At 43.1% G+C, this 22,884-nt stretch overlaps 1 protein-coding gene across 1 annotated transcript in view; it reads right to left on the reverse strand.

Annotated features, from left to right (window-relative positions):
• The window catches only part of LOC144686457 (collagen alpha-3(VI) chain-like), a 254,671-nt gene extending 232,779 nt beyond the window's left edge, over positions 1-21,892 (reverse strand). The window contains exon 1 of the mRNA XM_078551696.1: positions 21,784-21,892. The gene's annotated coding sequence lies outside the window, so the exon portion shown is untranslated. The remainder of the gene's footprint in view (positions 1-21,783) is intronic.
• Between the last annotated feature and the right edge of the window lie 992 nt (positions 21,893-22,884).

Here is a 22,884-nt window from a genome sequence, read left to right on the forward strand (position 1 = left end):
ATTCCCCTGTGCCTCCTCATCCTCAGAATCAGTGCTGAACTCATCATGTGCAGCTGCATCCACTGCATCAATGTCTTCATCGTCCATTGTGGCCCCCCTTTCCAACGCAAGATTGTGAAGAGCGCAGCATGCAACCACTATCACTGAAACTTGATCTGGGGGATACTGGAGTGCGCCTCCTGAGGCATCCAGGCATCGGAAGCACATCTTGAGAAGACCGATGGCTCTCTCCACCACAGCCCTTGTGGTGCCTTGGCTCCCATTGTACCGCTGCTCAGCTTCTGTTCTTGGATGGCGGAGAGGCGTCATGAGCCACCTTCTGAGGGGATAGCCCTTGTCACCCAGCAGCCATCCATCCAGCCGGGCTGAAGCACGGAAGAGCCCCAGCACCTGGGAGTGTCCGAGGATGTAGGCGTCATGGGAGCTGCCCGGATACCTGGCACAGACTTGCAGAATCCGCATCCTGTGATCACACACTATGCACGTCAATGGAGTGGAAGCCCTTCCTGTTGACGATGGCACCGGGCTGACCCGCTGGTGCCTTGATGGCCACATGTGTGCAGTCGACGGCACCCTGGACGTGGAGGAAGCCAGCAATGGCCGCGCAGCCTCTGGCTCTCTCTGTCTGGCTTGCCTAGTCCCAGCAAAAGTGGATGAGGGTCAATGCCCATCTGAACAGAGCGTCTGTAACCTGCTTGACACAAGTGTGCACAGCTGATTGGGAGACACCGCAAAGATCACCCACTGAGTCCTGGAAGGAGCCAGAGGTTTAGAAGTGGAGGACAACTGTGACTTTCAGAGCCGCTGGCATGGGGTGTCCACCCACACAGTTAGGAGATATCTCAGGCCAATCATCTGACAGATGTAGTTCACTGTCTCCCTTGACAGTCAGAGCCTCCTTCGGCACTGCACCTCAGTCATATTGAGGTAGCTGCTTCGCCGCCTGTATACCCTGGCAGCAGGATAGTGGCATCTTTTGCGGCCCCTTCCGCCTTGGACAACTTCTTGGCCCTGCGCCCCTTGTGCCTGCGCCTAACCACCCAAAGGTGGCTGTCCTGGAGGCTGATTGTGCATTCCTGGCCTCCTCCTTATTCTAGCCCTCCCTTCCTCCTCAGAGGAGCTGCCTCCAGTGGACACATCAGAACCCATACCCAGGCTAAAGGGAGGCCTTTGGAAAGCTGCAGGCCTGATAAAGGTTCCTGACTGCAGAGTGCTGACCTGAAGGTTCAATGTACCCAGAAAGCTGCTGGAATTTGTTCTGAACTGCTATAGATCACACAGACAAGTTTAAAATACTTCCTGCAATCAATACTCAGAGACCAGATTGACAACCCCACTGAGCCCTCTTATCCCACCCGTGGATGATTTTTATTAAAAAGTCTCTTACCCGCCTGCCCGTTGTGCCCGTGCGCCGAGCCGAAGATCGCACGGGCGCCTGAAAATTAGCGTCATTTGCTTATTTAAGGGCCTCAACTATCCCGTTAATTAATGGCGGGCGCGTGTCGAACTTCATCGCGTGCCTGCCCAGCGAAATATTGCAATGGCGCACGGTGACGTCAGGACGCTTGCCCGACGTCACCGCGCATCATTTTACGCGCTGACATGTGTGGCCCGCCCCCGCACGTCAAACAGAAAATTCTGCCCATAAACCCAGTATGGAATTCAGAAGAAACTTCTTTACGCACAGTGGTTAGAATGTGGATCTTGCTGACACAGGGACTGATTGAAGCAAATAACACAAATGCATCTAAGGGAAAGTTAGAAAGGTAAATAAGGAACAATTGAATAGAAGGATATGCTGACAGAGTGAGATCAAGTAATGTGGGAGGAGGCTCATGGGGACTGTATACCAGTTGGGCCAAATGACCTGTATCTGTGCTCTGTAATTCTATGTAATGAGACATCACATTGGGAAATTCGCACATTTTCTTTCCCATCCCCAGCCTAGAGGCAAAGTGCAGAGTCCCTGCAACCACACCTATTGAGATCAACTAAAATAGTACAGGTAAATGATTGAAGTACTGACCCTACAGGGCTATACAGCTTTGATCCTCATTCGGCAGTACATTTCCCAACTGAACTATTGGAGCTTTACAATAAAATAGCTTTGAAAAACTATAGCTTTTAAAAAGTCAACTTCCTTTCTTTATCAAGTAAGAAAACATACATTATTCATGACTGCTAAAATTATAGGACTAAAGCTTTTTTTAAAAAAATAATCCTGCTACGCATTTTTCCTTGCAGCTGCCAATTTTCTTTTCTTCACAAACCCTCACTTAGGCATGAGGCTGATCAGGTCAAGCCTGTGGATGTATCTACCCTGCTTCCACTGGCTTTACACCATCACCATCAATAAACAAGTCTTGCTACAGTTGAACAGGGCTTTGGTAAGACCACAACTGCAATACTGTGTGCAGCTTTCATCTCCATATTTAAGGAAGAATATACTTGCATTGGAGGCAGTAAAGGAAACGTTCACTAGATTGGTCCCTGGATGAGAGGGCTGTCATATGATGTGAGGCTGAGTAAATTGGGCCTATATTCTCTGGAGTTTAGTAGAATGAGAGGCGTTCTCATTGAAACATGCAGGATTTTAAAGGGAGTTAGTAAGGTGGACACTGAGAGTGTTTCTGCTGGTTGGGGAATCTAAAACATGGTGGCACAGTCTCACGATAAGGGGCTGATCACTTAGGACTGAAATGAGGAGAAATTACACTGCTCAAACGGTTGCAAATCTTTGGAATTGTCTACCAAGGTGGGCTATGGATGCTCCATCACTGAATATATTTAAGGCTGGGATAGGCAAATATTTTGTCTCTCTGGGAATCGAAGGATACAGGAAACAGGCGGAAAAATGGAGTTGAAGCCCAGGAGCAGCTATGATCGTATTAAATGATGGAGCATGTTGGATAGGCCATTTGGTCTACTCATGCTCCTATTTCTTGTGTTCTTGTGTTCAGCCTCTGCAGCAAAGTGATACAAAATTAGTCATCTTAACCACTCTTGTTAAACATTTGAATTCCCTGAGAAGGAGGTGTGGGCTCTGTTTTTCATACAAGCGGTAATCAAAATCTGAAATCCTCCCCAAAAGACTGTTTGGCAGATTCATTTGAAATTTCCAAAACTGAGATTGATAGATTTTTTTGGGTAAGGGGTCTCAGAGGATATGATCAAAGGCAGGGAAATGTGATGAAGTTCAGATCAGCCATGATTTAATTGGATGGCAAAACAGATTTGAGCGGTTGATGACCTACTCCTGTTCCTAAATCTTATATCAATTCAATCTTTTAACTTTCATCAGAAACACTTAAAATTAAAACCTATTTCAAATTAACCAACATGAAGTAACTAAACACCAGACTTGAGGAGCTGCATATCTCTCTAATTCTCTTTACGTACCTGTCTGAATGGTTAGCAACATCATATTTTGACTTTGGGGCATAATTTCTAACTGCTGATTATTAGATTATTATATTATTAGAGGTATAGATTAGCCTTGATCAAATTAAATGGCAGAACAGGCTCTCAGGCCTGAATGATCTATTATTGGACCTATTTTCCTATGCTCGTAGCATCAAGTTGCTAATAGATTTCATAGCTTCTGTTTCTAGTGGTCTTAATCACTAGAATTAAGTGATTCTATCACCGTCAGATTGCCACTCCACTCTTAGATTTCTGTGCCACGCTGGAGCTCCGCCTATCTGGCCGGGACTTCCGATCTCAGCTTCTCGAGAAACGCAGAATGTACCTGAAATGGAACTGCTTCTTCGTAGCACAGAACCATTGGTGGAAAGCAAGCCACGCCCCCTTTTTTACTGCACTAGCTGCCATAGTCTGGTAAGTAAAGAGTTTAAATGTCCCAAAGCTTCTTTGAAAAGCTACAGATAGAAGGTAAGTGTGTAAGGGGGTAAGATGGATCACTGGTATATAGAGTGGCAGGTGGGTATGGTAGGGTGGCAGGTAGGTGAGTCGGGAGGGGTTGTCAGGTCATGGGCTTGTTGGGTCGAGGGAGTGGTCAGTGGGGGAGTCAGGTGGTGTGGTTGGGCCGGGGGATTGAGGGAGTGTAGTCGGGGAAGGTTCAAATGGGTTGGTCAGGTTATAGGGGCAAGTCAGGTCAGATTGGGGGGGATTCAATGAGGTAGAGTAGGGTAGTCGGCAGGGGGGTGGGGGGGTTGCGGGGGTGGTGATCAGTGTGAGTGATTGCGGGGGTGGGGGTTCAGTTGTATAGTTACCCAGGAATTAGAATAGGATTTTTCTGTCTAACATTTTCTGGGTAAATATTCAGTAAGTTGGAACCTTCCAAAGTCTCTTAACTCCAACTCACAGTTGGAGACATTTTTAGCGTATCCTGGGCAGCAGGTGAATTTCCCATTGGAAGTTCAAGCTTCCCGGGCAATTCCAATAGAGTCAGTGCTTTGGGACATCGAGAGGGTCCCATAGCGCATCTTCCAGGGTAAGTCGAGTCTCTGACTATCTGGAGATAGAAAGAAGATAAAAATATTAAAACTGTTTTCTCTTCTCCTCTCCTGTACTTGTCAACTTACTCTGAGGTACAGTTTCACAAGCACCTACCCCTTCAGTACTTTGCATACACAGCCATCAGGTTGTTGGGCTGCAGGGTGAGTCATGGGTGAGCCTAGCTCAGCACAGTCAAACTTAAACACTTCCTAATCTGTATGATTTAGTACCACACAAGGTGCAGCATTTAAGTTTGAATCTTATTAAAATATCCTTATTACTGGGCTTGTTCCACTGGAAACTTTAGTAAAGGGAAAAAGTGTATTTCTGGTCATATCAAAATTATGGGCAGGATCTTGACATTGTTGGGCGGGCTTGGCTGAGGGCGGGTGGGTTTGGTCGGGAAGCCGACCGCTGCCCGCGATTGGGGCTGGAAGGCGATTTCATGCTGTCATGCCAGTTAAAGCCCGCCCAGCATGAAAGGCGAGTGGCAGCAGGGCAAGCATGACCTTTGTGCATGCGCGCGAGTGCGTGCTTCATAATCTTCCTGAGGCATAGAGCAGGGAGAGGAAGCATTTTCAAAAAAATTAATAAAGAAATAAATAATGTCATAAAACATGTCCCTCATGTGACTCTGTCACATGAGCAGAGACATGTGATTAATCAAAATTTAAATTTTTTATTTCATTTTTAATTGCTTTTGGAAACCTCATCCCACCCATGGATGAGGTTTCCTAAAAATTGCAAAGGCCGCTTGGCCTTTTCGCCTGCCTTCCAACTATAAGGTTGGACGGGCAATGAAAAATTCTATTCAGTTGATCCTTTAATGGCCTTAACAAGCCTTTTAACTGTCGGCGGGCACGCACCAGAGTCGGCAGCACGCCTGCCGAATGAAATATTGTGCGGCTGCACGTTGACATCAGGGAACTCGCCCGACATCAACGCGTATCATTTTACGCTTGAGTGGGTCAGGTGCATGCCCGCCTGCTGAGCTAAAAATTTTCCCTATGTCTTCGCCCTCTCGATCTAAATCAGGATAGGGCCTTTCAATCCCTGGTTGCTTGGTACTATCGATTTTCACTAATGATTTCAAAGGATGGGTTGACTTATAGTGGATTAGGAGGTGGTTATGTTTTTTTAAATGTATTAGTTCATGGGATGTGCGCATCGCCGGCTTGGCCACCATTTATTGCCCATCCCTAATTGCCGTTGAGAAGATGGTAGTGAGCTGCCTTCTTGAACCACTGCAGTCCAAGTGATGTAGGAAAACCCACAGTGCTGTTAGGGAGGGAGTTCCAGGATTTTGACCCAGCAACAGTGAAAGAACTGAAATAACTTGAATTTTCTCTCCTATTTTGTTATACATTTTTACTCCCTACGACATTTATTTGACAAATAAAACGCTTTATTTGTTTTAGAAATGCTTTAAATTTTTTTTTTTTTTAATTCTTGGGTCTCCCTGCAGTTTTTCCCAAATTTTTGCCAAAGCTGCTCTCTAACTGGATACACTGATGCAAGTAAGAGTGAGAAGAACTCAGCCTGATTTTCCTCACCATTTGGATAATGCCTGGTCTCTGTCTAATGTCTCCCACAACATTTCAGATTTCCACATGTGGAGGATCCTTTGTTTGAATGCACGTCCAACCACTATAAGAGTATTGTATTGGGATTCCAATGTATAGTGCCACTTGTCTATACTGATCATCAGGTTTGCTAGAAATGCTCTTGATAGCCCAATGGATAAATGCACCATCGAGAGTGGTGCTGAGCCTATCAGACTAGAAAGACTTAAAGTTCAAGTCCCAAGCTGTGCTGGGTTAACTCTTCTTCAACTGAGGTCACATTAAGAATATTGTAATTGGTCTCAGCCCACTTAAGCTGGAGAGAGAGAAAAATTAACTTGGATTACCATTTCTGGCCACTGTCAATTGACTCCTGCTGGAAAGTACAACTGTGTGGATACTCCGAGAACTGAAGCTGTTTCAGCTATCATGACATTAATAAGAGCCTGATTTCAACCTTCCAAATGGGTTTTCCATAAGTTAAAATTTTGCTGAACTGTCTGAGCCCACTTGTGAAGAAGGGTAATTTGGATAAGGTACTGGAAGGTGCCAGCACCTATGGAGCCATAAATCCAACTCCAGTCCAGTCAGGAAGTTAAAAAACAGAAAGCAACAATGAAGATGTGTTATTCAACGCAAACCCTGTAAAATACCGGATTTAAACCATATTTAAGATTGGAAAAGTACACTTTTAGTTCATGAGTACATTACAAAAACATTGTATTCAATCCAAAGGGTTCATTTAGATTAATACTTTATTAGTATAACAAAATGTAAGGCACCCCTTTACTACCCTGGTATTGATAGGCAATAATGATCCATGAGGGAAAATAGCAGGGAGTACTGGCATGAGGTCCAAGAGATCGTGGGCAGGATTTTTAGCCCCCAATGGGGGAGAACAGAGGTGAGAGGGCACATAGTTTCCCACCACTAGCGATTTGCCATCACCATCCCAGCCCTGGGCTATTTTCCTAGAGTTGGGATGGGGGTTGGCAGGGCTACCTGCCTGAAAGCTGTGGGTGGCCAATTGTGCTACTTAAAGGCCACTTAAAGCCTATTGTCAGAGGACAAATAGAATTTCCAGTCAGCCTCCAGGCCCTCAGAGGAGTTGGCAAACAGCCCAACATTCTGGAAGCAACCTCCCAAGGTTAAACCAAGGCTTCAGTCAGGCTTTTGGGTCCTCCCTGCCTCCCTGGCTTCAGCAGCAGTCACAGGCTGCCCTGTGGAGAGGTTTTCCCTCCACAATGATGGCAGGGCTGCAGATCCTATTTTTTTATTTAAAACTTGGAAAAAGTTGGAGAGAAGGCACTTCAATCCTGAGGTGCCCTTTCTCTCTCTTACCTGAAAAGACAGCCTGCTGCTTCTTCAGTGCTGGAGGTCCTCCTCTTGGCCCTCCAGCTTCGAAAGCTTGCTGGCATTTTTAATTGGACTCGAGCTCGCCCTCTGCCACTAATTGGCCAGTTCAGGGGAAATCACTACTGGGTGACTGTTGCCCACACAGACCATGCTCCTGACCCCCATTTGACCCTGTGGGGAAAATCCTGCCCCAGGAGGCTGCTCTATTGCTAGAGTAATACAATTAGGAGAATGAATTTTCAATGGTGGAATGGCATTCTCAAATTACAAATAATTACCAAGGATGTTAAGAGCTGTATACAAATTTACAAATGTTTCTTTTTAATTCCCATAATATGTTCAGAAACATTACTCTCACTCCTCTGGCAGTTGACCTCCATGATGCTCACATAGAGTATGCAGGATGAAATCTTATGATAAGATGCCAATATAACAACAGTGTTACTGTCAGAGTGTACCCACTGTGGATATATTGATGCACTTGTATTAGTCACAGAATATTACCCACTGAGGTGTTATAGACAGAGTTGCAGAGTTTCAATCAGCACCTATGGAGCCATAAATCCAACTCCAGTCTAGTCAGGAAGTTAAAAAACAGAAAGCAACAATGAAATGAGGGCCAAACATTCCTTTCAAGTGCAGCAGCATTTCACTTGCACTTCCCTCAATTTAGTCTACTGCATTCACTGCTCCCAATGCGGTCTCCTCTACATTGGAGAGACCAAACACAGACTGGGTGACCGCTTTGCAGAACACCTTCGGTCTGTCCACAAGCATGACCCAGACCTGCCTGTGGCTTGTCATTTCAACACACCACCCTGCTCTCATGCCCACATGTCCGTCCTTGGCTTGCTGCAATGTTCCAGTGAAGCTCAATGCAAACTGGAGGAACAGCACCTCATCTTCCGACTAGGCACTTTACAGTCTTCTGGACTTAATATTGAGTTCAACAATTTCAGATCATGAACTCTCTTCTCCATCCCCACCCCCTTTCCGATCCCCCTTTTTCCGATAATTTATAATTTTTTTACAACAATTTTTTTCTTTTCTCTCCTATTTTTAAATTTATTTCGATCTATTGTTTCATCTCCACCTTTTAGCTCATTTCGATCCCTTCCCTCCACCCCACCCCCACTAGGGCCATCTGCGACTAGCTTGCTTCCCTTAATGTCCCCATTTGCACATCTTTTAGATAATATCACCACCGTCAACACCACTTTGTCCTTTTGTCTATGACATCTTTGGCAGTCTCTTCTTGGCCTCCACCTACCACTGGCCCCCTATGGAGCTCTCCTGTCCCACCCCCTTCTACCAGCTTATATTTCATCTCATTTCTATATGTCTTAGTTCTGATGAAGGGTCATACAGAGTCGAAACATCAACTGTATCCCTCTTCGCAGATGCTATCAGACCTGCTAGGTTGTTCCAGGTATTTTTGTTTTTGATGAAGATGTGTTATTCAATGCAAAATGCTGAAATGTTACCTGTGAGAACACTACAGATCGAGCATTACATGATGATACATTGCTAATGGCACATTACCCAGTACTTTATTTTGAACAGTACTGCTGGCTAATTATTACTGTTGGACCAATATTGACAAAGTAATTAACTTTGGATTGTTACCAAGAGTGTTAATTATCAACATTACAGCTAAATCATTATTCATCACATCACTACCAACAGCATTACTGAAGGAACATTATGAACAAAGTACTGGGCAGTATATCAATATTATTGAGGTATCATTGAGGGAGAATTCCATTGCCACAAAGAGCTTCTGACAGCATTAGCTCCAATACTATTGGACATGAGATGAGGGTGGGGGTGTTTGTAATGTTCCTTCAGTCAATATTGTCAATTTTGGTCTATCAGTAATAATTAGCCAGCAGTACTGTTCAAAATAAAGCACTGGGTAATGTACCATCAGCAATGTATCACCATGTAATGCTCGATCTGTAGTGTTCTCACAGGTGTGGTGTGTGGTGCACAGGTCATGATGTCCCAGTAGATTTTCCATGACCAACTTATTAAAATAGGTTGGCAAGGTCATTTAAGACGTCAGTGGGTGGTCATCCTTTTGTGAGTCACCCCAGGCCCAAGTAAGGGTCCCGTGTTCAAGGTGTCGAACCATAGCTAACAGTGGAACCAGCATATTTTCTGTGATCATGATGGAAGAGGTAGAACCTCGAGGGACAACAACTACTTGCAGGTGATGCCAGATCCTTTAATCTCATGAGGAAGGCAATGAGAAACCACCTCATAAATTATTTTCCCTAGTTCATTGCTCACTGAAATTGAAAATGGGAGGGTCTTACAAGTGACTGAAAGGGAAAGCACAGGACCGCGAGGCATGGAGATATAAGCAGATGGCCTGCCCTTGGGCAGATCACCATTGTACCAATTAGAATACTTCTGATGGGCTTCCAGTGGGGACCCTGTTTCCATAATGCAGGCTGCATGCCACAGGGAGGGAAGAAGTGACTGAGCACAACTTTGCAGTTGGTGCAGAACCCATCTGCTGCCCTTTGCGTATGAGAGTGAGAGCCTTTCCCAGACAGGGAAATTTCAGTAGAAATGCATAATGCATCAATTAATAATGCATCAATTGCCAAGCACTCAATTACACACTTATGGGAAAGATCTAAACCTGAAAACACATTAGCTAACTTTAGTAACAGACACTAGAAACAAGCATCTAGCGTCGCTATGGTGTTAATGATACAAAACGTAGTAAATGATGTCAAGCCATTCTTACCATACTGTACTACCCTGCTGAAGTTTCTCCTTCATTAGCTGCTGTAGAAATGTTCAAAGACTGTTATCATAGGGACATCATAATTAACTACTTTGTTGTGATTACCACTAACAAAATTGTATTTTGTGCTGTACAAAATGGTCCACTTGTAAATTGCAGACTGCCTATTTTGTAAACATGCCTTTAAAAGTTATTTTCCAAAAAGCTTTCAGACAAAGAAAATTTAGCCAAATTTGTCTTAGCTTTAACTTCATAAGAGCACTTTCTGCTGTATCAATTTGACAACTAACTCTTCCTACACTATCAATCCTGTAGCCTGTACTTATGAATTAGGAGCACTGACTCATTTCATTCAGGACCAAATGTCCAGCAGAGAGACATTTGTTATGCCATTAATCTGGGTTACACTGTTGTTATACCTTGGTCAAAAGTCTGCCTATGGAAAACAAACTGAACAGCAATCAATGGCAGAAGATGACTCATGAAACCTGAACAAATAACAACCTATGTGTGTGTATTGGATTCCTAAATTAACCTAAGCATCAGAACTGAATCTTGAAATCAGCAAGGTTTATTCCCCATGTTGTTACTTCCTCAACTATGAGATAATCTTCTGGATTTCATGATTCTTTATGGAGTATACTGTGACTTTATTTGATTGTAAGTATGTGCAACAGATGAAAGAAACAGCCAACATTTGCATTTCCATTGAAGTCCTGCTCACAGCTGCTACATATCAAACAATCTAATTCCTTCCAAATGCTTCTTGGTCCCAGAATGCTGCATTCTCTTGTGACGAAGCCACAAAAAACACTTTCTCAAAGGCATATAAATAAGAGCCAAGCAGCAGCACTTCCTCTTATCAAAAATGAGAAACGTCTCTGTTTTATTTTAAATAATGACAAAATAATGACAATCATTATTTAAAGGTATCTTCTCCATTTTTATGGGTTTTTTTGTTCCTTTATAGTCACAATATGCCAGTGCCAAATATTATTTTCAGTCTTTACTGACTACTAGTGTAGTTGAATTTAAATTAATTTCTATAATCTGAAGCAATGAGGTTGCCACCCATTATCAATTCCAAACTGGAATTCTGGAAGAATTCTTGAGCTGCAGCCTCTCTTTTAATGACATACCTACTGAGAGATCACAGGGAATGGTGTAAAATGTAGTAAAGTCCAAAATTTCAAACCTGCGGCAATCAACCATCAGCCACGCCATCATGAATGTCTGGAAATTGGAAGGAGCTCCATTACCTTCTGCAAAATGGTGATGCCAACCCAACATCAAAACTGCTGACAGTACAATTCTGCAGCAGGACGTGGGAGAAAATGGCGTCTTAGCCTCTAGTTAGCTCCTTGGAAATTTTATGAACAACTTGCACAACATTTCTGGGCCCCACACATTGCTTTCCACATTGCTAGATGAAAATAAATTGTAGCAAGGGTTCTTCATGTTGGAGAGTGTAGAATTGGCATTGTTGGCTAGCCATACTGCCAGTACACCACCTAGAGGCCAATTCTGAAATGCCATGATTCAAAGAAAGAGGGTGTATGGAAGTTTTGAAAAAAACAATAAATTATGAGAAGAAATGGCATCAGAGGAGTAAAGCCACAAATGAATGTGAGTGTCTTTAAAGAAAAATGTGATGTGAGGAGTGATTTTCCTAGTTTATACAGCTAATAAAGAATCTTTTTACTATATAAGGAAATTCATTAAGAAATCACTGGCATGTTGCCCTCAGACTTTAATTCATTGTGGGCAGAAAATCTAGTAGATCTGTGACTCAGGCTCACTGTCTGCAGCATCAACTTTGGAAATTACTTTAAAGGGTCTTATTTTCCTTTGTTTGCTAATTATAATTGTTGTTTTCATATCTGCATACTTTTCCCTGGGAAACAAATATGAAATAGCAGAAGCATTTCAAGCTAACTGCTGGTAGCTATCTTTATACCAGCAAATAGGTTACAGGCAGTTATTCTATTTAGCAGGGAGATTTTTTGAGCTCTTGCAACTCCGATGATGAGAGAACCATTTACATCTGCCAGATATGAGTATCCCACTAGATGTCAATCCATAATCCAAAACAGAACCGTTGGTCTTCACTTGTGAGGTGTATCTGAAGTAGTGTTTGAGGAATGCATCTTCAGGTTCAGAGGTAGAAATACTACTACTAAACTAACGGGTCACTCTGCTAAATAGAGTGGAAGCGGTATGAATGAAAAGTGGCAGATGTCAGCAGAAAGCACTGCAAGACTATAATTAAAGCCACACTCTCTCCAGGTCAAATCTGGCACCTAGAATTATTGAATTTAAATAATGGGAAAATATTTTAAAGCAAATTGGTATATGTGTGCCTGCAAGCGCATGTGTGTATAGTTCAAATAAATCCTTTAAATAAATGTTGGGAAGCAGAAAGCGAAAATAGCAACCATTTATTACTAATGCCCATAATCAATGTGGAAGAGCTCTAAAACTGCTGAGTTTGTGCATACATGCAGATCTGAGCAGCAGTTTATACAACTAATATATTTTACTAGGTGGCATTCCAGCTCTTAAGGCTGGGTATGCATATTGTAGTCATTGTTTCCGCATAGGGTTGGGGGAGGGATCAAATTAAAAATGAGTATTTAACGGACAAACATGAAATGCGTGTTGGCTTCATAAGGAATTAATAACAGACAATAGCAGTTGATGCAGCACACACATCTGTCTTGGGAGCTCCAATTGATTTTTACCAGATGTTTAACCCTGCTGTCTTTATTTGGAGGCCTTCTCATATAGCAAAACGGTGCTACAAAATTAACATACTCCACAAGCACTAGTCACATTCTAGGTATTCTCACCCGCCTCTTGCAGATACGCACAGGGTAAACAGGATTTTAGTGTGACTATTTAATGACTAAAAACTACATACTGTTCTAGTAACATTGTTGATTCAGCTAATTTGAATGGGTTAATACCGCCACTAAAATAGTGTAGAAAGGAATCTCTCAAATCAGCAAGTCTGCACTAGTATCTTACAGTGCAATGTCAGGGCCCCTTTCCTTAAAACAGAGAATGATGCATGGGGGGAGGGAGAGAAGAGGGGGAGAATGATGCGTGTGTGGGGGAGGGGGAGAAGAGGGGTCTGAAACATACAAGAGAAAAAGTAAAAGAGGAATGTTAATGACTATGTAAGGTATCCTTTTTAACACAGAGAAGTCTGGGTGAAAAGCCAAACCCCACAGTGCAAGATAGCAACATGGTTAATTACAATAGGAAAGGAGTAGTTACGAAGACTAACCATGTTTCATGTTTCAGATTTAAAAGGCTGTATATTGTAGCTGTTTTAAATTTAGTGTTTGGCATGATAACAAACCTTGGTTCACTTCAAACTACAGGAAATAAAGGATAAACTTTTATCCCAACCATGAAGTTTCACGTTATTAATATTCAGGTAGTGTTTATTGTTTGAGGTTAGAGAAAGGAGGTACCAATGAGAGTGGGAGTACATGGAAACAATAAAAGGAAAATCAAGGCTGGATATCAAAGGTAAAGTATTACTAAAGAAGCCAGATTTGGGGCTGAGTTTGATCTACATATAGGACAAATACGTCCACATAATCCTTTCTTCCCATGGTCTTCCTGCTACACTATGTAGATGGTTAGTGGAATTCTCATACCACCCACAAAACTGAATAAGCATTTCCAGTAGTAAGAAATATAAATTAGGGGAAAAGAGGTATTGGTATAAAGCAGCATTATGTAATGAATATCATATTCCTTTCTCACCTCACAACATCCAACAGCAACAACATATATTGACTGAATTAAGTTGCAAATATTTCATTACCTTACCATGGAGATGATTAACTCTCTCGTTTTTAATTATGGGTTTCTTAATAAAAGGAAGCCTTTGCACATTACTACTTCCTGGCATATAAACGGCTAATAAGTTTCTAATAATATGCTATATCATTATGTGTGCAAGAGAAAAGGTTGGAGGAACAAAACGTTAGAGAAGACTTCTTACAGAGCAATAGAGAAAGATATATTGGAGCAATGAGAAAAACTGACAGACATATTGTGCTGGATTTTCATGAAAATGGTGGCCAGGACCCAATTCCAGGATTGCCAGCCCCATTCCTGGGCTTCCAATTTTCAGCAGTGCCGTTTAATGGTGCGGGTTGGTTCAGATTGCGAGTCCACACCCTGCACTCCTGACCTGGCCAGCTCCATTGCAGGGTTGAGTATGTCCTAGTCCTCTACAATTTTTGGGTCAGCTTTTCAAAGAGTCATGGTTGAAGGCACTTCCGTGCACATTCAGCCACTATACACCCTGTATGGAATCAATGCACCCTACAGTGACAATAAGATGTGTTAAAAAACAATCATTCATTCATAAAAATTGCTTTCACCACAGCCCAATAAAAGGGTCAATCATCCAGACCCTTTAAAGTATCAATAGCAGAAATTGAAAGCACTTGAAACTTTTTTATTTTGTGTAAATAAACGTCGTAAAATTGACAGAATAGATCAGAGTGACAGAGCGGTCAATCAAGCAATGTTATCCTGGGTCCAGCACTCTATTTCAGCACTCTAATGGATGTATGGGCTCTCAACCAAGCCTCATTATGCATTCATGGTTGAGAATAATTGGTTCTATACAGAGTGTATAGCGGGTGAATGAGCATGGAAGTGCCACAGCTTGGCATGGAAGGTATGAGGGGCCAAGGGGGGTGGGTGGAGGCTCATAGCTTTGTGTGGAAGGTATAAAGGGCTGCAGGGCTTGGTGGAGGGCATCTAGTGGCATGAAAGGGGCATGGGGAGTTGTGGGTGATGAGGAGGGGGAGGGCTAGAGGGTCATACTATTTCTATTATAACTGAGACGAAGTCCCAAAGCACCAAGGCGGGCCTTTTAAACAGCCTGCCTCGGCACCCGGCTGCCCTTGTGGCTGACTCCGAGCTCTTTCTAGCGGTGGTAGGCCCAACCCCAGCATGCACCCGGCCCCCGGAATGAAAATCCCACTTTTGTGGGAACTTTCTCCAGAGGTGGGTATGCTGAGCAAGGAAATTTCTCAACTCTGGCTACCTGCCTCTAGGATGAAAGTGAGGGATCGCTTGGGATCACTGGTTAAAATTATGAGCACAGGATGCATAAACCTGGCTTGTATTCTCTTGAGTTTAGAATGTCAAGGGGTGATCTATTTCAAGTGTTTAAAATGACAAAGAGATTTTCAAGACTGAGGTTGATGGGTTGTTTTTGGTAAGGCTAGTAAAGGATATGTAACAAAAGGAAGGAAACGTGGACTTGAGGTATAGATCAGTCATGATCTAACTGAAAGTTCAGGCTTGAGGGGCTGAATGACCCACTCCTGTTCCTATGTCTAACATAAATCTAACCTACTAACTTACATCAGGAAGCATTTAAAATTAAGTTCAATTTCCCTTATTGGACAGTTTGGAGTAATTACAGACCACAGTAATGCTTGAAAAGGTGCCTGTCTCTCTAACAGTACCCTAATAGCTAGCAATATCCACCTACCTAATGGCTTTTCTGCAGCAAACATTTCTAGCTGCTGATAATACCTAATATTAGACTTGGCACTTATGCAGGACATGTTGCAGAGCTGAAAATTAACAAGTGTAAGTTAAATCCTTCACATGCCTTCACAAGAAATGATCATTTCTACTTTGGTCAGGTTTTCTCTGAATTTTACTGCATTGTTCTTCCTAAGCTTCAAATACAACAACCTTGACACACCTCCTCCTCCCTGTATTAACATATTGAAGTCATCATACTATTTCGTACTCAAAGTCCCATAGGCAAATTCAGAAAAAAAGACAATTTGATCTCCTTGGTTCATCCTTACATAAATGTCCATGATCTAATTATCCATTATCCATCTCTTGAATGACTCTATTATCCTGTTGTGTGAAGTATTCCAGTTATTGATTATTGGTTGTTTGAAGTGCTTCCTGACCTCTTTCCTGAATTTATCTTTTACCAATTTGTGCCTATGGTCTTGTTGTAGCTTAACTTGTAATTCTGTTTTTCTAGCGTGGCAAGAACGAGGTCATGTTCTTTGGGAAATGGGTTGACCAATCCTTTCTCCCCTTCACTGTCAGGTTAGACTGCCTGAAGGTGCTGGGGATATGGTTCGGCGGACCAGGGCATTAGAAACTGGAAGGAGTAAAGTGGCTATGGTGAGAAGAAAACTGGCATATGGGAGCAACAGTCCCTCTCCATTGTGGGTAAGAATCTGGTCATCAGGTGTGAGGCACTCTCGTTATTGCTACGGTATTGCAGGTCTGGCCTATTCCTCACTCCTGAGCTGTGGCTATCACTTGAGTCATCTTCCGCTTTATCTGGAAGTCAAAAATACACCATGTTTGCAGGGACATGATGCACAAACCTCTAGATAAAGGGGAAATAAACATGCCCAATAGTGTCCTCATCCTGATGGCTGCATCAAGCTGTGCACAGATCCTTGGTATGCAGACACCAAGTGTCACTACGTGTTATCTGTCCCTGGTGTTGCAAAGGATGGGTCTGGCCACACTGCTGCGGAACGCTCCAAGTAGTTGGACCGTGCCATAGCACCTGACCCTTGTGGAAAAATTTATGCAGAGGAACACCTTTGACCGCAAGTCCATCAGGCAGTGGTCGGTATGTAGCATCCTAGAGGTCCTGTGGGGAAAGGAGATGTTAGATCCTGTTGGATGGTTCCCTGAGCAGACTGTCAAAGTCATTTGGCAGAATGTCTCATCGCCAGAACTTTCCAACAGGCACCAAGACGTAGCTTGGCTGGTGGTGAGAACGGCCCTCCCCATAAGATCCTTCTAACATGCCAGGAGTCTCACCCCCTCCGCATGTAGCCCTCGAGGTGGCTGTGGTGGAGAAGAGACCATTGTCCACCTCCTTGTGGAATGTGCCTCTGCAAAGACGGTCTGGGGAGGGATGCACTGGCTTTTGTCGAGGTTTATCCCGAACAGTTCTGTGACACAGGACTCTTTGCTCTACAGGCTGTTCCCAGGGACACACATCAAGGCAAACATCAACTGCAGCTGGAGGATCATCAAAGATGCTCTTTGGTCTGCCCAAAACTTGTTGGTCTTCCAGTGCAAAAAGAGTTGTCCCCAAGCAAGTGTTGCAGACTGGTACGTTCCAAGGTCCAGGACTACATGCTGAGGGATGCACTAAAGCTTGGGGCAGCCACCGCAAAGGCACAATGGGGAAAGGTTGCTGTTTAAGACCTTTCAGCCATAGTGCACCGAGGGACTAGGAATTGTAGGACCCCCTTGGGCTGTATGACTCACACTGAATGTTTACAGTGAATATTACTTGTATCACAATTATATTGAAGCACTTCAGAGTGTAACATGATCTTTGCAGACAACTTAAATACCATTGCACTGTCTGACTGTCTGTTATGACCATTTTGATATGTCTGTAATGTGCCTTGATTGTATTGAATGAAGCACGTCAGGGTGTGACATGATCTATGTGGAAAACTTGAACATTATTGCACTTTTTGTGATGGCCAGATTGAAATGGTTTGTAGTGTTTTTTTCAGATATTTTACGAATAAAGTATATTTTTACAAAAAAAATGTTTTTCCATTGGACTTTGTGTCTTTAACAACATTAAGTTCCTTTCAAGGGAAAACAAAGTCCACAATCTTTCCCGATTTCTCAGTCCCCTCACTCTAGCCATCAGCCCTTTCCTGTTTTGCTGCCAGGACTTTGCTATTTCCCTCATGCCTCGTTGAACACAGGATTTAAGGTGTGGCTGAATCAGAGGTGCACAACTTCAGCAATGTCGATTTCAGACTCAGGGCTAGAAATACATCTTGACCTTTGGCGCATAAAGGACAATATTGCACTGGCTGCAGGCCCGATATTTAGTTTCACAGAATCACAGAATCACAGTGCAAAAGAGGCCCTTCGGCCCATCGAGTCTGCACCAACACATGAGAAACACCTGACCTACCTACCTAATCCCATTTACCAGCACTTGGCCCATAGCCTTGAATGTTATGACGTGCCAAGTGCTCATCCAGGTACTTTTTAAAGGATGTGAGGCAACCCGCCTCCACCACCCTCCCAGGCAGCGCATTCCAGACCGTCACCACCCTCTGGGTAAAAACGTTTTTCTTCACATCCCCCCTAAACCTCCTGTCCCTCACCTTGAACTTATGTCCCCTTCAACTAAGGGGAACAGCTGCTCCCTATCCACCCTGTCCATGCCCCTCATAATCTTGTACACTTCGATCAGCTCGCCCCTCAGTTTCATTGCAATCAATAGTAGTGACCATCAGGCAGGCATAGGATGAGCGGCTGATGAAATAACGGCCGTTTGCACGGCCACACAAGATGAATTTTTATTCCATACTGTACTAAACTGATCTGGCAATAAAAGTCGGTATTCTATTTGCTGTATTACTTTCTGCTCTGCAACAATTCGACATAATAGATGCCTAACTTGTCAGAGATGACACTTAATGAAGAGGTAAGACGTTTCAAGTGGCAGTACTCTTATTGCCCTGATCACACCTCCATTGGATCCTCCGCCATTTGGAATACAATAAGAACCCGATTGGTCCAGATGTTCGCCTCTATCAAGCGGCAGAAATGTTTTAAAGGTGTCCTCTCACGGAGACACCACTGCACTTTCCACTGACAACATCGAAGTAGCCACTTGAGTGAAAGATCGTTCTCAGCAAAGTGGGTGACAGTTAAAGCAAACGGGGGATATTCAAAAAGGTGCAATACTGAAGGCTGTTGCATCATGAATTTGTGTCAGTCAGCACTGGTTATTCCAAAGCTGTATATTTTGAAGTGAATGTTTCTTGTGTTCTTTAAGTCTTTACAGATTCAAGCAAGTGAACCTTCTTGAGCAACTGCAGGCTCGCTGATGGTGAAGCAGCAGTAAAGGACCGGCCTATTGCCAGAATGCGATGTGGTGGGTTGGGCGGGGGAGCCCCAGCACCAGTATTGCTAGATTAGGGTGTACAGAAACTAGAAAATATAGCTCAAATCAGCTCAAGAGTGTTGTAACAGTAACCCGTGACCCTCGTTTTAAGAAAGGCTGCATCTTGCTTTGAGAGAGCACTGTAATTGGGCCGGATATCCTGCCTCCTCCCCTTGGAAAACTCATTTGCAGCTCGCCCATGATCGGATAATAAAAAGCCGACCTTCAAGATGATTCCAACTTCTTATACCTTCTCATTCGCAATCCACCCATCCAGCACTAATTTATTGCCTAAAGTTACAATTGTTCCAGTCAGTGGTGAGTCTATTACAATTATCAAATCTTATTCAGACTCTTCCCTCACTAATTAAACCCTATTCATTAAAAATGAACCGCTATTATTCATTGTGTAAGAACTTGCACTTTTCTGTACTCAATGTCATCTTCCATGTTGCTGCCTACTGTCCACTAACAAATATCGTCCAGGCTCTTCCATAACCACCTCCCTCAGCCCTCTTCCATTTAGCATCATCTGTCTGAACCTGACCAATTTGCACTGAATCTAGGAGATCCGCAGAGATTGGAGTCCAAGTTTCCTAAATGGTAACCGCTGCTTCTGCTTTTAATTTTTTGCCAGTCTTCATCCACTTCCTGAACAAAAATAAAAATAAAAATACCTGGAAAAACTCAGCAAGTCTGGCAGCATCTGCGGAGAGGAACACGGTTAACGTTTCGAGTCCATATGACTCTTCAACTGTTTTTCCAGGTATTTTTATTTTTATTTTTGTTTTGGATTTCCAGCATCCACAGTTTTTTGCTTTCATCCACTTCCTGTTTGGTTGAAGATAGCCACTTTTTTCTTTCAAACCTGCCAACAAAATAAAAATCCCTCGGCATTTCTTAAAATCCGAAGGAGTCTCCTAAACATGACTGACTTCTCTCACCTTCTCTCCTGCCGTCCTCAATCTTGCACTTTGGGTTTAAGCTCTTCGCCCTAGTTTTTCACTCAAAAACCTGCAGAAACTTTGGGGGCTTAACAGTCGGTGGACTTTTTGAACAAGGTAGAACGATGATTCAGAACACAAACATTGACTTTTGTTGAAAAAGATACGAGATAAAACAAGAAGTTCACAAATTCCAGGCGCAAAGCCTTTAATTTTCATGGTTCTAATGGTATTTCTCTCTCGCCAATTGTCTGCTAACATTAGGAACTCCTGAATTAATAAAAAAAGTCTTGCTTCCAGTTCTGCAGACATTTACTCGTGAGTTAACTTATTGTCACCCGCAGCCGCTGCTAATGTCCATAGTCAGTCCACTCAGATGGAGGGTACATCCCACTAAGAGTGCAACGCGCTGGCAGGCAGCTTGCGAGTGTATCACTGGCTGCACATCAGTGCTGACAACGTCCCTATTCTTCTAAAGAGTTTGCAAAGTTTCTCAGGAGATCTAATAGGTGACTTGTCAAACTTGAAAATAAGACTGTGAACCCGCTGCGAACTCAACCCGATGTGGGATGGCCTGCTACAGAAGTTCAGGATGCAAATCAAGACTTCACTTTTGAATATTACTGGCAATATCACATTGATGAACACCCCAAACCCTCCTAACTTTAATGCGAAAAGGGGCGAGACAATCGCAAGCCAGGAAAGCACGGCTTCCAACAGTATTAGGACACTATTATTAAAATTAAGGTTAAAATCCTATTTATTAATCTGATGGACTACAATTGTAGAATAGAATTTGTAAGTACAGGAGAGGAAAATATTTAAATATATTAAAGTAGTTATCTTGCTAAAGGAAATAAAATAATGAACAATAAACGAATGAGCGTGCCTGTGGAACTGATGCAACTCAAGTACAGGATGAAGTCTTAAGTACATGGCGTGAACTGCAATACCCCAGAGCTATTCATTTTCCACCGAGGCTGTTTCAGGGGTCTGACAGGAATGTCTGTCATTTTCATGTCCAAACTCGATATTACTCACAAGGACTGCTCTCTCTAAATTCTCAATCTCTCTATTTCTTGCTGTAATAGGTATGTCACCCCCTCATTCGGTTTCTTACTTTCTTCTACTGTTTCCCGGTTTCATTAACACCCCGCCCAGATGCTTAGATACATTGTTCAATTCCTTTCTGTCTCGGTCCATGTTTGCCTGTAGCCATAGTCTCGCACAATTGTTAACCCAGAACACCCGTTTTTCCCCCAGTTCCTGAATTTACTAAATCCTTTTCCTGCCTTTGCACAGCACTGCACATTCCCAAACTGGAAACGACCTGAAAAGAGCCTCATTCAAACTGGAAAACAGCGGCAAACCTACCGTTACACGCTATACAATCATATCACTTTGTAACACTAATCCGCAGCTGCATAAATCGACCATGGTACAGCATGATTTAATCTCTCTGAGTAGTCCTAAACTCCAAACTATGGCTAACACTAACTCGGAAGGAAATCCCCCAAAATAAATCGGCACTAAAGTAGTCTCGAACTGGAATGTAAACAGTTCCTGCACAGTTTCAGCTTTGCAACGTTCCATTGAAAAAAGCACCTTAAACAATTAGCAATTCCAGCCTGGCTTCTGCTATTTGATATATCGCACTGAAGATTGTAGAACCCTAGTTTACATTCAAACAACACAGAAATACCAACAAAACCAATTTAAAACATTTACAGTCAGCCGCAATCTTACCCTCAGCTCCGGGCGGGAGAGTGGATGCGTTACTCAGTTTTCACTCTGAGCATTTCAGGGGGAGTTGAACGTCTCCTGATGATGCTCCTTGTAGAGTCGCTGATTTCCTTGTGTGAAGGTTGAGTTTTGCTGGAACAAGGATTTGAATGTGTGACTACCTGCAGAGGAGCCCCGGCGATGAGCGGAGTCGATGGAGGGATCGGCTCAGAGCTAGACAATCTCTAGCTTCGAGAGACACGCCCGCAACTCCACCAAATAAGTAAATTAAAAGCAGACGCGAGAAGAGCCTGAAAATAGCAACCTGCTGAGCTCACTGGGCGCCTGTCCAAACCTCCTTACTCCGAGCGTTAACATCCCTTGCTTTCGGACTGTATTAGTAAGTTAGGCGTGAAAATCACCTCCATTAAGACTCACACATTTCCTTTGTTCTAAATAATGACAAATATGTGCAGTTTTGCAACAACAAATTTGCGCCGACAGGATTCATAATAACATTATAACGAACAGATTCTGATTTTAAATGAGTTAGTATGGCAAAATCTGAAGGCCAGGCACCGGTGCATTAAGGAACTTCGCAAAGACCAACCTTGTTGGCAAAGTTGAAGCCTATGCGAGCAAAAGGAGAGTGGACTGTGGATGAAAAATTGGCCAAGGAACAGAAAGCAGAGTTGATTTTCAGACTGGTGTTCCCAGGGGGTCAGTATTAGAGGCACTGCTCTTTTTAATAAGTATTAATGACCTGGACTTGAGTATGCGGGGCATTGTTTCAAAATCTGCAGATGACACAAACCTGGAAAATATAGTAAAGAGCGAGGAGGATAGTAATAGACCTCAGGGGGACATAGTCAGATTGGCGAAATGGCAGATGAGCTTTAATGCAGAGGTGTGTGACGTGATGCATTTATATTGAAAGAATGAGCATGAGCAATACCTTAATTTTATGGTTGGTGGGACGGTGCTCACCATTCACTGTTTTGCTGCTGACTAGAGACTTTTAACAAACTTTTGGGTGGCAACCTATTGTCACTGAACATCTGTGTCGTGGAGACAAAGTCAATCATGGCTTTCAAATGGGAATCCGATAATTACCCGAAGAGAAAA

Source organism: Cetorhinus maximus, chromosome 11 (genome assembly GCF_964194155.1).
Source record: "Cetorhinus maximus chromosome 11, sCetMax3.hap1.1, whole genome shotgun sequence".
In the NCBI taxonomy this organism is placed as follows: Eukaryota; Metazoa; Chordata; class Chondrichthyes; order Lamniformes; family Cetorhinidae; genus Cetorhinus; species Cetorhinus maximus.